Source organism: Eupeodes corollae, chromosome 2 (assembly GCF_945859685.1).
Source record: "Eupeodes corollae chromosome 2, idEupCoro1.1, whole genome shotgun sequence".
Classification (NCBI taxonomy): Eukaryota; Metazoa; Arthropoda; class Insecta; order Diptera; family Syrphidae; genus Eupeodes; species Eupeodes corollae.
This window is the reverse complement of record NC_079148.1, coordinates 42,070,463-42,087,962: the sequence shown is the minus strand read 5'-3', so window position 1 is coordinate 42,087,962 and position 17,500 is coordinate 42,070,463. Positions and strand designations below refer to the sequence as shown.

Here is a 17,500-nt window from a genome sequence, read left to right as displayed (position 1 = left end):
AGAGAACTCATGGTTTGATTCGAGCTGTAAAAACGTTTTTAAGTTCAGAGATGTGAGTTTCTGTTGTTATGAACCGAAATATACTAAGGAAAATCGGAATAAATTCAAACAAGCTAGAAAGACCCGCAACGGTCATATTCGATGAACTAAATTTTTGCTTTACCAAAAATAACAGGGTAAAAAATATTACAATGTCCTAGAGTTAGCAAACATTTCTGCTTATTTGTAAACACCACGTTATCCTCGGTTCCAAAGCTCGTCCACAAACACACTCCCTATGTAAGCTCGATTGATAAACCCAATTTGATTGCAGCACAGTTTGCTTTACTCGTGTTCTTGAAAGAGTAAACGACTCACGTCCCTTCTTTCATGGAAACGCTGATTATTGTCAGCTTAAGAAATATCTCGAAGAACGGAAGCTTTTCAATGAGGGGCAGTATGGCTTTTGTAGCAATTGGTAGATTGGTAATCTAATGGTTTATCTCCCCGAACAGTTGAACAAAGCTATACATTGTTTTGGAGAAAGTAAGATTATTGCGATCTCGACAACATTGTCCTTGTTGGAACTATTAACCGTATAAAATGCAATGCTTCGACAATTCATAACATAACATTTCACACTACTCAGCACATAAATGTACAGAGTAGAGAACACAGCACCTTGAGCGACTAGACTATGTAAGGTGATAACAACACAAGACATTAATGCAATACGGAAGGACAGAAGAGAAAGAACAACAGATAGAAAGAACACATGGCAACAGCATGCGGAAGGTTTTATGACTTCCCCCATCTCGCTACTAACCACGCCAATACGGCTTTCGTAGCAACAGGTCCACTGGTGATCTCATGGTTCATCTCACCGAACAGTGGAGCAAATCTTTACATCGTTTTGGAGAAAGTAAGATTATTGCACTTCATATTTCAAAAGCATTTGGTAGGGTTTGGCATCAGGCTCTCTTATCGAAAATGCGTGCTTTCGGTTTTCATGAATCCCTGCTTCATTGGATTAGTAATTACCTTTCGGATCGTTCAATACAAGTAGTATTGGATGGATTCAAGTCTGAAAACCATAAAATAAATGCTGGTGTGCCCAAGGGCTCTGTTTTATCTCCAACACTCTTTCAAATGCAACGACAAAATATGATAAGCTCATTAAATTCCGATCTAAACAGCATTGTTCAATGGGGATTAAAAAACCGCGTGGAATTTAATGCTTCGAAAACCCAATGCTGTCTATCGAGATATACCCCTATTGCCATTATCCATGGATGGCACTTGCATCAATGAGACTGAACACCTCGATATTCTCGGTATGTGTGTCACCAACCACCTCTTGTGGAATGATCACATACGCGATGTCGCCAAAAATGCCGCAAGGTGTTTGGGTTTCCTTAGGCGATGCAAGAAATATTTCACCCCTTCTGATCTGGCTGTTATCTACAAGACTTACATACGACCAAAGCTTGAGTATAACTCCGATCTCTGGGCTGGTGCTCCTGCAACTTACTTAAGCCTCTTGGATAGTATTGAACGTAGAGCATTTAAATTGATAGATGATAATATCATCATAAGTTCATTTACTTCGCTTGAACATCGTCGTAAGGTCTCTTGTCTGACCCTTTTTTACCGTTATTTTAACGGCTCATGCTCTAGTGAAATATCCAATTGCATTCCTCCCCTTAAACCGTTCAATCATAATATTTGCGCTTCTAGGAATGCTCATCAGTATACCCTCGAGCCCAACTTCGGTCGTAATGTCAAATACAGAGATTCGTTCTTTAGCCGTACTACGCGAAAGTGGAATGCCTTACCACACTCTGTCTTTCCTAGTCATTGCAATATTCAGGAATTCAAAACCAATGTGCACCGACATCTCCTTTTAAACCCTCTCTCCTCGTCCTAGTGCTCACACTGTGCCTCTGCATAATAAGGGTAGTAATATCCCCTTGAGTGTGTGTTTATTATAAAAAAAAACCACGCTTACTGATGCTTGGTTTCGGTGATCGATGGGAATCAAAGCATTATCAGTGACTAGGCCGTTGCCGAAAAAATATTCAACGCTGTCTCCTGTCGTTAAAGCGTAACTGATTCCATGTGTCACTACCCATGAGTGGCACTTGAATCCAGGAAACTAATTAAGTTTCGGTGCTCCGTAAGTGGATCACAGATCACCTCTTTTGGAGAAATCCCATATTCAAAATTGCCATAAATGCTGCTAGCTGCCTGGGATTTCTCCGACAGTGCAACATATTTTGTCAGCACTTCTGATCGGGCTATAATTTACAAAGCTTTCATTCATTCAAAGCTTGAATATAACCCGCATATCAAGTTTAAAACTCTTGGACAAAATTTAAAAAAAAGGTATGTGAAAATGATAAGCGAAAGAACTACTCGTATAACCGAAACATTTTCTTCCTCTGTTTTATCGATTTTTCTACAAACAATGTTCTGTTACATTAGCCAGTTGCATTTCACCCTTTTAACAATTCAGCCGTAATACTAGCACTTTCAGGAATAGACATCAGTTTACTTTTAAGTTCAATTTTGGGTGTATTGTCAAGAACAGAAATTATTTTTTAAACCTCACATCGAAAATGTGGAATGTTTTGGTCAAATCTGTTTTCCCTCCTATTTTGATGATCAGAGCTTTAAAACCAATGTGCAGCGGTATATCCTCTTAAATCCATCCTTATTTTTCTAACACACATATAAAGAGTAATGATAACCCCTAAAGTAAATTACTTTTAAAAAAATCTGAACATTTCTTTGCAAACAAAAAAAATGGAAAAATAGCAGCCACAGTTGCTTTTGCGGCACCATATCCCTTTAACAAAATTTGAATGATCAATTAGCGCATTTTTGTCTGCATGTACACGAATGCCAACTTAAAGGTCTTCACGTGGCTCCAAAGACAAAAGGTGTTAAATTACAAGACCTTGGTGGCGAATTGTGATAGTCCTTGAAGAAATAATACGGCCCTGTAACATTTCTTGCAAAACTTCGAACTGTGACTTCGATTTTTTTTCTATTTTGTAGAGAATATTGACAATTTCAGTGCGAAGATAAACAGTTCTCAAAAAATTCCAGCTTCCTAAGTGAATGTCCCCTAAATAGCGGGATTGTCAAACTGAAATCTTTTTTTGAAAACCCAAACATTCAACAGTGTTTTGATTGTTTTGGTCATAGTTTTACGAAGGTATGTACATATGTAAGTATTATAAAGCTTCACTATGTTGGAAGCCTCTGTACGTTATAGGCATCAACCATTTGATCATTTCTACATATATCTACGTAACGTAGGCACGAGATTAATAGGTTAGACATCAAACTATATAAAAGATTCAATTTTGTAAGTTTACCTGCCCACAAGCAAATAGAAAAAAGTATTATTACCTATTTCCGATTTCCTTAAAAGTTACAAGAATATAAACTTGTGCAATTCCACTAAATCATCCTACCTACATATCAAGTCATGCGTGTAGAAAGTCGCAAGTATTGGCAACACTTGCCAAATTAAATGGTTTGCCAAAAAAAAAAAAAAAAATTAATAACCCAACTAACATAAGCTAAGTTAATTTAATACTCAACGGTCGGCTCAAATTTGAATCACACTCAATTTGCATATATATGTATAGGTATATGTAGGTACTGTACGTACGTTTTACATACATAAGTTAAGTATATTTGTATTTAATTTTTCATTCTTCACGCAATGATCTCCATTTATCCACCTCCCAAATCCCAATCTAGACATTGACACATGTTGATAGCATTTCCTCAAGAAAATAAACTCTTACCGTCTCATCGTCTCACCGTCTCACCATCGCCTCATAAGAAACAGCAATTCCAGCTCAGGCGACATACATCAGCGCCGCCGCTGCCGGTCGCCAATACCGCGCCGATTCGAGTCGCCAATACATAAATAAACAAACTCAAATGTAATGTTTGTGTTTTCCTTCGCTGTGCCGCCGTTTGTCGATAGGGGGCGCTGAAGTGTGCGGTACAAACGATCGACAAGTCTGAGCTGAGAGAATTGATAATGAGAAACCAAAAGCATAAATACAAAATGTATAATGTATTCCTACGCGCATGGTTTTGGCGCCAAAATTGCCCCAAAAATATACGCGCTCCACTCGACTCTCCGATCTTCTGGGTATAATTTCGTCTCTCCTCACCAATGATAGTATCTTAATATGGTGAGTCTAAGTTGAGTGTTTCTCAACATGTATTAATCATTGCTTCGCAAGCCGGTTACGTGCACATGGCGGTGCCACGGACAGGCCCCCCTGCTTCAAGCCCGTCCGCGTGACAAAGACAAAAGTTTAAAGTGTATTTGGTCATGTGAGCTTCGTCCGCGTCGCGTCGTCCGCATCGTCGTCGTATTCGACATCAATAATACGTAAAACGACAACGTGAACGACGACAGTGCGGAGGGCGGTGTTGTGTTGTGTTGAGTTAGTATTTGGTGGCCTGATCGCGGCCCGATATACCGCTCTCGATAGGCCAATGCCAAAGATTACACAACCATACTCGTAGCAGGTATTAAAAATGCTCAACTGTACGAACTACGAACCACACGAAACATCAACAGAGAGCATAAGAATGTGAATGGTACGAACGAGGAGGAAGATGCGACGAGGACGGCGCGGTGGAGCGCGGTATAGAGTACGAAGACGGTTCAGCTAAATGAAGCGTGCGAAAAACCCGAAGATAGTATTTAAGAAATACAAGCTGCAAAGTCAAAAAAAAAATAAGAAGAAGAAGAGAAAAGTGAAGCGCAAGCGACTGAATAGGTTGGCTTGGCATGCGGCTGACCGGCCGGCTCCGCTTGGCCCTGCCGCTGATGATGGTGGCGGTGGCGGTAGCGGTGGCAACCGGCATGCATTCACGGTGATTATGGTTCTGTGGAAGAGCAACGCAAAACTGTTTTGGTGTGTTTTTATTTTTATTTTTATATTTTTTTTTTCATTATAGAATTTCCGGCAGCGCTTTCAATTCTCATCAGTTTCTTATACTCACTGATGTATTCTTGGAATTTGCAGTCCTTTGTAGAATTAAGAAACGGACATGAATTTCAAAAAATGTTTAACGGTTTTTTTTTCCAGTCGAAGTCGAAGTTGAATACAAAATTCAAATTCGATTGCTATGAGAAAATTAACTCCATGAGGCTTGAGTTTAATGGTAATTTGAAGCGCAGCAGTCGAAATAAGCAAAAAGAAAAAAAAATGAAAAGAAGTCTAGACAAATTTTTAGCATTTTGTAGGTTAGAAAGATCGCTCAGAAAAAAAGAGTGGAAGACATTCTAAGTCTAATGTGCATATCTATCAATGTGTTCATTACCTATGCCAAAGATTGAAGAGCTTTTATTTCTACTAAAAGACATGAAGATAAATAGATTTTGAAATGCATACCTTATTTAAAAGAGGTGAGTCATATGACTTGTATTGTGACATAGCTTTTTTTTTTTTTAAAAAAAAGAGTAGCTTCAATTTGATGAAGTTTAACAGGTATTATGTGGTAAGTACCTGTGCAAAAATAGATTTGGGAGACCTATAGGCATAAAATATTTAGTTTAGAGACTTTTGAAAGTTGTTCACCTATTTACAGTGGACATACGGAAGAACGAGCGCAAAAACACAAATTTCGATGAAAAGTATGACGAAATTCAGTTTCACGGATTTCATCATCACGTCAATTCTTTTCAAACGAAAATAATATCATGCCTAACTTTGTTAGAAATAAATGTTCCACATACGCCACCGAACACGATACAAATTATTATCTGTATTTTTAATACTATAACTTTCCAAGTACAGTTAAGAAATAATTTAAGAACACTATTACCTGCAATTATATTTTCGAAATAGTCATTTTTATGTTAGATATATACGAGCTACGAGATATATCGTAGCTTAAATAAGTCACTCATATTCGTCTTAGATTAGGAGAACTTTATCACTGGTGCATTACAAGCAGCAATGGCGGATCCAGGGGGGGGAGACGTTAAGGTCACGACCCCCCCTGGGAGATAAATTGTTTGTATTTTTATAGGAATTCCCTTAAATTCAAAACTAATCGTAATGAGTCAATGGATATGACCCCTATTATATTTTGAATTATTTATTTTTTGTATATAAAAACAAAATTTGTATTTTACTTTCTAAACTTTGGTGCAAAGTACCACTTTTAACTGAGGGCTAGACTAAGAACATAATACGAATCTGACATTCAGCTCTATTCCAAAAACTTAGTTCAAATTCATCAAATTTTGACCAATGGACGATCCAGGGGGGGTCATATGAGCCATAAAGCGTATGCAGTTAAGTTGTGTAAGTAAAGATTTGTTAGTAATTTAATGAAATTCTCCAAAACAGTGAACATTGAAGTGATTTTTATTTGTGACACGTAGGAACAATGTAAAGGGTGTCCCAAAATTAACGCAAGATTTGAATTTGCCGCCATTTGTGCAGTGAAGTGTTGGCAACCCTGAAAAAAAGCAATTTGACAGCTAACAGTATAGTTTTATTAAAAATTTAGCGTTACACGATAGAACAACATGTCTTCATTATTAAAGAATATTTCAAAAATAGTGAAAGCTTGGCGGCTGCAGTTCGAAAATTTCATACAAAATATGGTCGGAATAGTGTTTTAACTTCGTTAACTGTGAAGAGATTAATTGAAAAATTCATGGAGACTGGATCCGTTGGAGACGCCAAACACACTGGTCGTCCAAAAACAAGCCGTTCAAATGTGAATGTCGAAGCAGTGCGCGAGAGTGTTGCTGACAATCCAGGAACCTCAACTCGACGTCGTGGACAAGAATTGCAAATTTCAAGAACCTCTCTACAGCTCACCAAAGATCTGTGTCTTCATGCTTACAAAATTCAATTAACACAACAATTGAAGCCTAATGACCATGGACAGAGAAGAGATTCAAAGCTGCATCAACGAAGTTCAGCCACATTTATGCAGAATGGTAATGGAAAAAAAGAGAGTCAACAAAAGAGTGCGCATGTGCATGCAAAGCCGTGGAGGCCATTTGTCCGATGTGTTATTCCATGCATAACCCTGTACTTTACGAGTCAATAAGAATATAACTATCAAAAGACTAAAAACGGCGCTTTCTATTTAATTCAAAACTTTCGTTAATTTTGGGACACCCTTTATATGGCAAGTATTGCATTTGTAAAAAATTTCGAATCAAGCATGACATTACGATTTTAAAAAAGTAAAAAAAAGTGAGTTCCCCATTCCATCCGTCTGTTTGTCTGTCCTGACACCTAAAGTATAAGCCACTGTGCTTAAGGCGTTTTTTTTTAATGTTTTAATACTAAAAATAACATCAGTCCCCATACAATTTTTTGTATAAATACAAAAATTCGAGTTTTTTCAGAAATGAACCGATAGATTTTTTTAGAACGGGATGGGAAGTTGTCAGTGTGGTCAGTCATCCCAGTCTCTTTTTATTTTTTTGTTTTCAAATTTTCTCAAGAGCTTAATTCGATTTCAATAATTTTGTCTTTCAATGCAAGCTCTTGTCGATGTTCAAATTTTCAAATTGATGATGATTTTCGATGATCGAAATTGTCATTATTTTTTTTAATGGCATTTAAATTTTTGAAAGCATTTTTTTGCAGGTATTACAGCTAGGCAATATATTTCTTTCAAAATTAACTTTCTGTTGAATAAAGTTTGTGAGGTCCTTACAAATTAAAGAAATTTACATTTTGAATGGAATTTGCTGTAGATGTTCTAAACGGTGATTTTTTAAGAGCTTGAGAACTTTTTAAAAAAAAAACGCATAAAATTTGCAAAATCTCATCGATTCTTTATTTGAAACGTTAGATTGGTCCATGACATTTACTTTTTGAAGATAATTTCATTTAAATGTTGACCGCGGCTGCGTCTTAGGTGGTCCATTCAGAAAGTCCAATTTTGGGTAACTTTTTCGAGCATTTCGGCCGGAATAGCCCGAATTTCTTCGGAAATGTTGTCTTCCAAAGCTGGAATAATTGCTGGCTTATTTGTGTTGACTTTAGACTTGACGTAGCCCCACAAAAAATAGTCTAAAGGCGTCAAATCGCATGATCTTGGTGGCCAACTTACCGGTCCATTCCTTGAGATGAATTGTTCTCCGAAGTTTTCCCTCAAAATGGCCATAGAATCGCGAGCTGTGTGGCATGTAGCGCCATCTTGTTGAAACCACATGTCAACCAAGTTCAGTTCTTCAATTTTTGGCAACAAAAAGTTTGTTAGCATTGAACGATAGCGATCGCCATTCACCGTAACGTTGCGTCCAACAGCATCTTTGAAAAAATACGGTCCAATGATTCCACCAGCGTACAAACCACACCAAACAGTGCATTTTTCGGGATGCATGGGCAGTTCTTGAACGGCTTCTGGTTGCTCTTCACTCCAAATGCGGCAATTTTGCTTATTTACGTAGCCATTCAACCAGAAATGAGCCTCATCGCTGAACAAAATTTGTCGATAAAAAAGCGGATTTTCTGCAAAAATTTCTAGGGCCCATTCACTGAAAATTCGACGTTGTGGCAGATCGTTCGGCTTCAGTTCTTGCACGAGCTGTATTTTATACGGTTTTACACCAAGATCTTTGCGTAAAATCTTCCATGTGGTCGAATAACAAAAACCCAATTGCTGCGAACGGCAACGAATCGACATTTCACGGTCTTCAGCAACACTCTCAGAAACAGACGCAATATTCTATTCTGTACGAACTGTACGCATTCGTGTGGTTGGTTTAATGTCCAATAAAGTAAACTGAGTGCGAAACTTGGTCACAATCGCATTAATTGTTTGCTCACTTGGTCGATTATGTAGACCATAAATCGGACGTAAAGCGCGAAACACATTTCGAACCGAACACTGATTTTGGTAATAAAATTCAATGATTTGCAAGCTTTGCTCGTTAGTAAGTCTATTCATGATGAAATGTCAAAGCATACTGAGCATCTTTCTCTTTGACACCATGTCTGAAATCCCTCGTGATCTGTCAAATACTAATGCATGAAAATCCTAACCTCAAAAAAATCACCCTTTACAACTGGAATTTAAACACGAATTTCAAGAATATAAATGTCCCAAAAACAGCAAAAGTTACACTTAATATAAAAGCTTTGAATCTCTTGAGAACTGAAGTGAAAAGTGATTCTAAAACGTGTAATTTGTGACAGCCAAACAAAAGTTTCTCCCCAGCTTATTTTGTACCTTAGTTTGTTTTTAGTTTATATTCAGAGAAATTCACTTATTTCCTTAAATTCAAGAACCAAACATTTTTCTCTCAACAATTTTAAAGTTTTGTTGACTCATTTAAGATGAAGCATCAGCTCTAATCCAATAGCGATAGTAATAATAGACTCCCGAAATTTGAGTCCGAAAAAAAATTACGTAAAAAAACAGAAAATTCTTGATATCAAAATTCTTTCTCATTTTCTGGGCTTTTGAATTTTTGTAGCGTTTTTTCCATCAATTTAAATGACAACAAAAAAGAATATATATTTTTTTGGAAGAAATCAGAAACTATTGTGTTTTCCTCTTAAATATGGTATATTTTGAAAACTGTTAGAATCTTGGCATGCTTTCACATAAAGAAAGTCTACTAAATTCAATAGTTAGACTATAGACTGGCCAATAGCGTCAAAAATAATTTAATAACTAAAGTTGTCACTTTAGCCGTTCAAATGTGTACATTTAGGGTTAAGATGCACATTTTGTTATTAAAATTTTGTTAGCCTTCTTTAAAGAACATTTTTAAGTGGTAAGTAAAACTCGTCTATATGTTAAGTGCGTGATCCCCCCCCCCCCCCCTGATTAAAAATCTGGATCCGCCCTTGACAAGGAGAGCTAGAAATTGAGTTTCAACTAAAGATACTGAAACATCCACCGATCGAGGATAATTTTCCATCAGTTAAGAGCTAAGAAGTTTTTAGATTCAAATGCGGATAAATCACATAAATTACTAAAATCTTAAAAATAGTTTATTTCATTTTTAAAGAAAAGATAAGTAAGAACTTACAAATCGCAGCTCACCTGGAATCGAAAAACTTTAACCAATTTGCATATGAAAATTACAAAGAAAAACACCTTCCCTGATGGAATCGATCTAACGAGGTTAAGGTTAAGCTGGTCCAAGTCGAAGGTGCTGTCGCGCTACTTAAACATTAACTTATGTTATTTTTTGTTAATACATTTTTCACTGCTATCCCAATAAATAAATAAAAAAGACCAAGTACTTACAAATTTGCAAACTCTAAAAAATAAACAACTTTCAATTTTATTTCAGTTAAGACATAAAAAACAAATAATTTATTATATAGCTATGTACTTGTATACAGAGCTATCTTTTAAAAAAATAAATCTACTCTACGATTTAAGAACGTGACATCATTAATCTTATCTGATATATAGAGGTATCAAACCGGGAAGTATGGCGCGGCTAATAAAATCTTTATTTTTGATAAGAAAGCGCCACCAGTAACTTATAATGTTATGTCTTGTGTATTGTATTGTACATGTTTAGACAATTTTATCAAAATATCCGTGTAAAATATGTTAATTAGAAGTTAATACATATGTACGTATTTTGTTTATTATGTAATTCAATTAAATAATCGTCACGAAGTATTCGAGACCCTCTTTTTTGAATTCAAATCAAAGGTAATAATAGATTGATAGTAGTTTTGTCTTCGGCTATATTAAATGCTTGAATGTACATATTAGGAAACATTAAATCTTGAAGATTTCCTAATAAATATATAAATCGTACAATGAAACTCGGTGCTTATACAGGGAAGAGTTCTAACTACCAATTTTGTTTAGTCAATCTTAAATGCAATGACCGGTTTTCCAAAAAGTTGTTTCCTCTTCGTATTAAAACCGTAGGTATTTTTACATCGGCATATATTGGATTTGCTATGAGAAAGTTAAGCCATTAACAATGAAAAAAAGTATTCGCTAAATGGCCACAACCGCCATAAAATTTCTCAAGATCAATTGCTACACTAATTGAATCTTTAATGCATTTAACTTTATTTTTCATGTGACTCCAAAGAAAACATTTTTAAAGAATAGAATCACAAGGTCTAAGTGGCTAATTGTTATCATTGTTTAGAAAAATGTCACGGTCATAACTGTTTTTTGAAAGAATTCGGACTGTACCTTAAAACTGTTCACCATTTTTAAGAGTTGAAGCATCTATTTTTCCTAACTGTAGAAAAATAGCATCGCATGGGGAACAATTCAAAATAAAACCTCTTATTGCAAAACCCCAAGTCCAAAAAGCACTAATGTCTTATGTGTTTAAAATAGAAAGACACTTTAGAGGCAACCGATTTTTTTTAACTTGTATAACATCAGTTTGTTTTTTGACGTCATTTATTTAGCTTTTTTATTCGTGCTCTTAACATAAATCATTTTGATAAAGGTTGATAAAGTACAGATGCAACTTTAGTAAGTCAACATTCCAAAATTCTTTATAGAGCATATCAAATACAAAAAAAAATTATAACGTACATCAAAATATAATTATTCTTATGTATGTACGAGTATAATGGCCTTGCAGATAATTTTTAATTTTTTGGTATTTAATATTAAAACAAAAACAACGAAAAGCATAAGAATAAAGTTAAGTTAACCTTCGGCTTTACTATTATGGCGTAGTTCACAAAACATTTGCTTATCAAAATTTTTCAAAACCAAAAGTTGTTAAATGAATATATGTTTATATACATATAGGTATGTGCACATGTATGTATGTGCTTATCATTTGAGGAAACTAGAAACCTATTCCAAATAATTGTTTCTAATCAAACTTAACTAAAACCATCAACGCAACTTTAAAATATACATTTCAGTTCATCTTGAATATAACAAACACAAAAATAATGTCCTTGGCTTTGCAATCAGGTATTTTTATTTGTGTTGTAATAACAAATTTTACAAAGGTACATAACAGTTTATATTTTTAAAAACTGTCATTTTGAAGAAATCATTAGTGTTAATTGTTGGTCTTTAACGATGGCAACTACTACTGAAAATCGTTAAGGATGTTTATTTAATATATAATTTAAATTTCTAAACAGAACGAGAAACGTCATCCTATTGACTATTTTGGTAGTCAAATTGACTATTTGGCGGTCAATTTTCTGCCGATAACCCCGAATCCAAAAAAAACAATTTTTGATTGTCAATTTAATTGAGGTAGTCAATATGAAAATCAGTATGACAGTTTTGTTTAAAAGAAAATGAAACTACGGTTGTCGTTTTGACTAATGTGATAGTCAAACTCGAAAAATTAATCTATTGACTATCCAGTGGTAAGTTTTTTAAAATTGTCGTATTGACTATTTAAGCAGTCAATACGATGATTTTGGCCAAATTTCAAGTTGACTATAGACGATTGTAATTTGACAACATTCCATTCACTACTCTGTTAAATAAAATGTATATTGGAATGTAACGTCAAGTTGGTCCCTTAGTTCTATCGTAAAAGATTTAGTTGATTATACGAATTCTTAACTTAAGCTTGATAATATCCTTGGATTGAAGGAAATTCTTAACAGCTTTGAAAAACAAACAAAACAAATTAAAAATAAAAACAAGTACTATGGATTCAATTCAAAGCTATCCAATTTGAAGTAAAAGTACGAGTATAGTTTTGGGCCTTCTTGTACTTTTTAATGTTCTAATACTGGGACTCAAGATGATTTGAATGCGGATCATTTGTAGGCATTTTAAGGAACCTATCAGGGAAGATACATACGGACTGTTACATCATATATTTTTAACTTCCCATATGAAGTTATTGTAATGGGTCAAATTGAGTCGAAATGAAGATTTTTCGAAAGATGTCTGTGCATGCGTGGGTACGTACGTTTTTTCGTTGTCCAAGAACCAAAAGAGATATCGACTTCAAATATATTTTATTATACAGATAAAAAGGCAGAAAGATGCAGAAAGGTCTCTTAAGAAAATTGCGTGGGTGGTTTTGTTACCATAGCTGTTTAAAAAAAGGTGAACATTTTGGTTAGCCCTAAATATCTTACGAACCAAAAACACTAGAAATTTGAATTAAATTTTATATAATATATTGTAACGTGATACCTAATTATTGTGAAAAATATCCAATTAACGGTTTTTTATAAATGAAAAAAAAAATTTGTCACCTCGAAAATTTTAGGAATACAAAATGATTTTAACTCCAAAACAATTTTGTGCTACGAAAAATAAAGTTTTTAACATCTGGTAAAATTTTGAGAAAAATCGAATTGATAGTTTTTTTTTATTTAAAACCTATAATAAACATTGCCTAAAGTTGGAAAAATTGGATTTCGACTCAAATATTTTTTCAAAACTTTAATAAATATATCTGTAGCTTTAAAAAACTTTTTTATTTAAAAAAATATTGTTTTGAACATTAAGTAAAATTTTGAGAAAAATCGAATGGCAGTTTTTTTTTACAAAAAATAAAAACTTAAAAGAAAATATAAAAAAAGGTGGTAAAAATTGATTTTCGACTCAAATATCTTTTCAAAACTTTAAGATTATGGCTTCCAGCTAATTTTATCTTAAAAGAAATATTGTTTTCAACATTCGGAAAAATGTTGAGAAAAATCGAATTGAATGTTTTTTTGTACAAGAAATAAAAACCTAAACAAAAAAATTAATAAAAGTTGGTAAAAATTTATTAACGACTCAAAAAGCTTTTAAAAATTAAAAATATTGTCTTCAAACTCTTTTTATTTCACAGAAAATATTGTTTTCGATATTCAGTAGTTTTTTTAATAAAAATCCAACAGTCCGTTTTTTCATAAAAAAATAAACTCTACAAAAAATAGTACGCAAATTTGGTAAAAATTGATGTTCGGTTCTTGATATCTCTCTCAAATAAATTTCATTCATCCAATTTGTAAAAATTTAAGAAATGCTAATAAAGTTGGTAAAAATTTGTTTTCGACTAAAAATCTATATAACAAAACTAGATTTTCAAACTAAACTATTTCTTTATATGAAAAATTTTGTTGGAAATTTTAAAATTTTTAAAAATAATTCAACAAACAAAACCTACAAACTTTTAAGCAAGATAAATATACAGACGGGATGGGAAGTTATCAGTGTGGGTCGCATCTCAGCCCCTTTTTTGTTTTATTATTTAACATGTCCCAATAGCTCAAATTTTTTAACAGTTTCACTATTCGGAACTGAGAGGAAGTTAAAAAATAAAAGTACTTTATTTTTGCGAATTTTTACTATTTTTGCAGTGAGTTTTGTAGCTTTTACTTTTCATATGTAAAAAGAGCTATTCAATATGAAACCTCTAATTGGAAAATAGGTCTCAGCTATGTTATTATTTAACGCCATATATTGAGTTTATCAAATAAAAACAAATATGCAAAAAGAACTTTTTCTAATATAATAATTAATTAATAACATTCTTTACTTTCGCAACAATAAAGTTTGGTGAGAGCCTGGGGATACGAACTACACTGATAACGTCCCATCCTGTCTGTCGAATAGTCTTGCTTAAAACATACATAAAAAAAAGAGGCTGTGATATGACCCACACTGATAACTTCCCATCCCGTCTGTTGATTTGTCTTGCATAAAAGTTTGTCTATATGTACTCTTATCAATTTTTACCAAATTTGCGTACTATTTTTTGTAGATTTTATTTTTTATGAAAAAACGGACTGTTGGATTTTTATAAAATTACTGAATATCGAAAACAATATTTTCTGTGAAATAAAATAAGTTTGAAGCCAATATTTTTAATTTTTGAAGAGATATTTAAGTCGAAAATCAATTTTTACCAACTTTTATTCATTTTTTTTGTATGTTTTTATTATTTGTAAAAAACTGTCAATTCGATTTTTCTCAACATTTTTCCGAATGGTGAAACAATATTTCTTATAAAATAAAATAAGTTTGAAGTTTAAATTTCAAGTTTTTGAAAAGATATTTGAATGAATATTCAATTTTTACGAACTTTGAGTAATGTTTTTCTTAGATTTTTATTTTTTATAAAAAAAACTGTCAACATTATTCTTCGTTGCACAAAATTGTTTTGGAGATGAAATTATATTTTAGTCGTAAAATTTTGGAGGTGACAATTTTTTTTTTTTCATTTTTTTTGATTTATAAAAAAACCGTTCAATTGATTTTTTTCAAAAATATACTTTTTTGATATCCTGTTACAATATATTACATAAAATTTAATTCAAGTCTCTAGCAATTTTCTTGAGAGATCTTTCTGCATCTTTCTGTCTTATTATCTGTATAACAAAATTTATTTGAAATCGATATCTCTTTTGGTTCTTGAGCTATGGACGACGAAAAAAACGTCGCGAAAGCACGGACGTACGAACGTACGTACACACGCAACGCACTCACAGACATCTGTCTAAAAATCTTTTATTTCGACTCTAGGCACCTTGAAACGTCGAGAAATGTCAAAATTTTCAATTTGACAAATCGGACCCATTACAATAACTTCCTATGGGGAGTTAAAAATATTCATAAAAACATTTTGTATGAGATAAATAATTTGACATTAATATCTTTCTTTGTTCTCCAAATACTTGAATCGAAATCATCCTTATCAGTTTTATCAATATTTCTTATGTAAACAAATACAGTTTTGATTTTTCTAAGAAAATTTAGCATAGAATAAAATCATTTTAAAGTGAATACCTTCATTTATTCACGAGATATCAGGAATCGATCATTAATTTTTACCAATTTTGCCTACCATTTATAATTTAAATTTTTATGAAAAAAATAAGTTTTTGATTCTGAAATAAATTTGACTGTATGTCGAAAACAATATTTTCTATAAGATGAAATTAGTTTGAAGCCAATATCTTACATTTTTGAAAAGATATTGAATCGAAAAATAGTATTTACTAAGTTTAAGTAATGTTTTTATTTTTCTATCTTTTCCAAAATTTTATTAAATTTTGATAATTGTATTTTTTAATATCTTTATTTCTCAAAAATTATTTTGGTGTCAAAATCAATTTTTGTTCGTAAAAAATCATTATTCGAGGTAAAACTTTTTTGTTTTAATTTTTCTGAATTATGAACAAAATCGTAAGTTGAATTTTTTTTTCAAAATTATATAAGTTCTGTATCAAGTGGCATTATATGGTACAAAATTTGATTGAAGTCGCTAGCGATATTGGTTCGTGAGATATTTAGGGTCAACCCACATTTTGACTCTTTTGTTAAATTCCTTAGTAAAAAAACAACCACTCAATAGTTTTATAAGTCTTTTCTGTTTGATTGTCTGTATAACTAAATTTATTTGGAGTCGATATCTTTACTGGTTATTGATGTACACAAGAGATGTCTGCCCACACGCTCAGACATCTCCCTTAAAATCTTTTATTTACATTTTAAGGACCTTGAAACGTCAAAAAATTTCAAAATTTTCAATTCGACAAATCAGAGCGATTACAATAACTTCCTATGGGAAGTTCTTTATGGATTTAAAAATGATTGAAATAAATTATTTCTTTTATCATAAAAGTTTGCAAACGGAAGTCCAGTTGACAAAAATTGCGATATAAAAAGGTCTGTTTTCAGACCTAAAAATAAAAAAAGAATTCTAGGAAAAAGTCCAGAAATTATAATGAGCTTCTTAGATCCGGGTTTTAAATGGGAGATAACAGCAAAAAATATTTCGTATGTTTCCTGTATGCGACTAATAAAATAATGCAACATAGCGTTCGAAACAATCATGAGTCCATAGTTTGCGACCTTAGCTTGATTTTAAGTGAAATTGAAGACAAGCTTTTCTTCTCACAGAAAATCATTATCAGACTTTTATAGCAGACGAAAATTAAAATTTGGCTCATTAAGAATAGAAGCTTTTATAATGATTTTTTTAAATTATAAAACTAATTAAGGACCGATTTTATAGTTGTTAGCTCTTATTGCTAATGGAGTTCTCAAGCACATAAAACCACAAGTTTTGTTTTTATTTTCAAAGATGTCAAAGACATGTAAATTGGTCTCTATAAACTTTGCAAAATTTATTATAGATAGTTGAGCATAGTCATGATTTTTTAAGTGAACATAACTTTTTTTTCTAGTGCTGTTAATTTGGAAAAAAACCGGCTTGTTTATCATTTTATACGCTTATTTTATGTTCTATTTTATTGCTGTTTTCTATGCATAATCAAAAAGCTTAATTTAAAGTATAAACTAAAATTTGCAATTATTTATACTAAATCTTTTGGCAAACATTCGTTTTTTTTTTCTTTTAAATTTAAAAATAATGAATGAAATATTGAATACATTATCTTTTATTTATTTTATTGAAGACACAGAAAAATCATCATCATATCCAAAGATTAGTTTTTTTTTTCCATTTTTAATTTAAACTTTGACTTAATAGAATTAATTGATTTAAGCTTGTTCGTGTGTAATAAAGGGAGAATGGGTTGTTCAAATATCAATATAGGATTATAAATTGAAA

The 17,500-nt window shown here is 32.6% G+C and overlaps 1 protein-coding gene across 1 annotated transcript in view; it reads right to left on the bottom strand.

The window, feature by feature from the left end:
* Positions 1-17,500, bottom strand: part of LOC129945633 (tRNA dimethylallyltransferase) — a 66,220-nt gene that overhangs the window by 17,126 nt on the left and 31,594 nt on the right. The window lies entirely within an intron of this gene.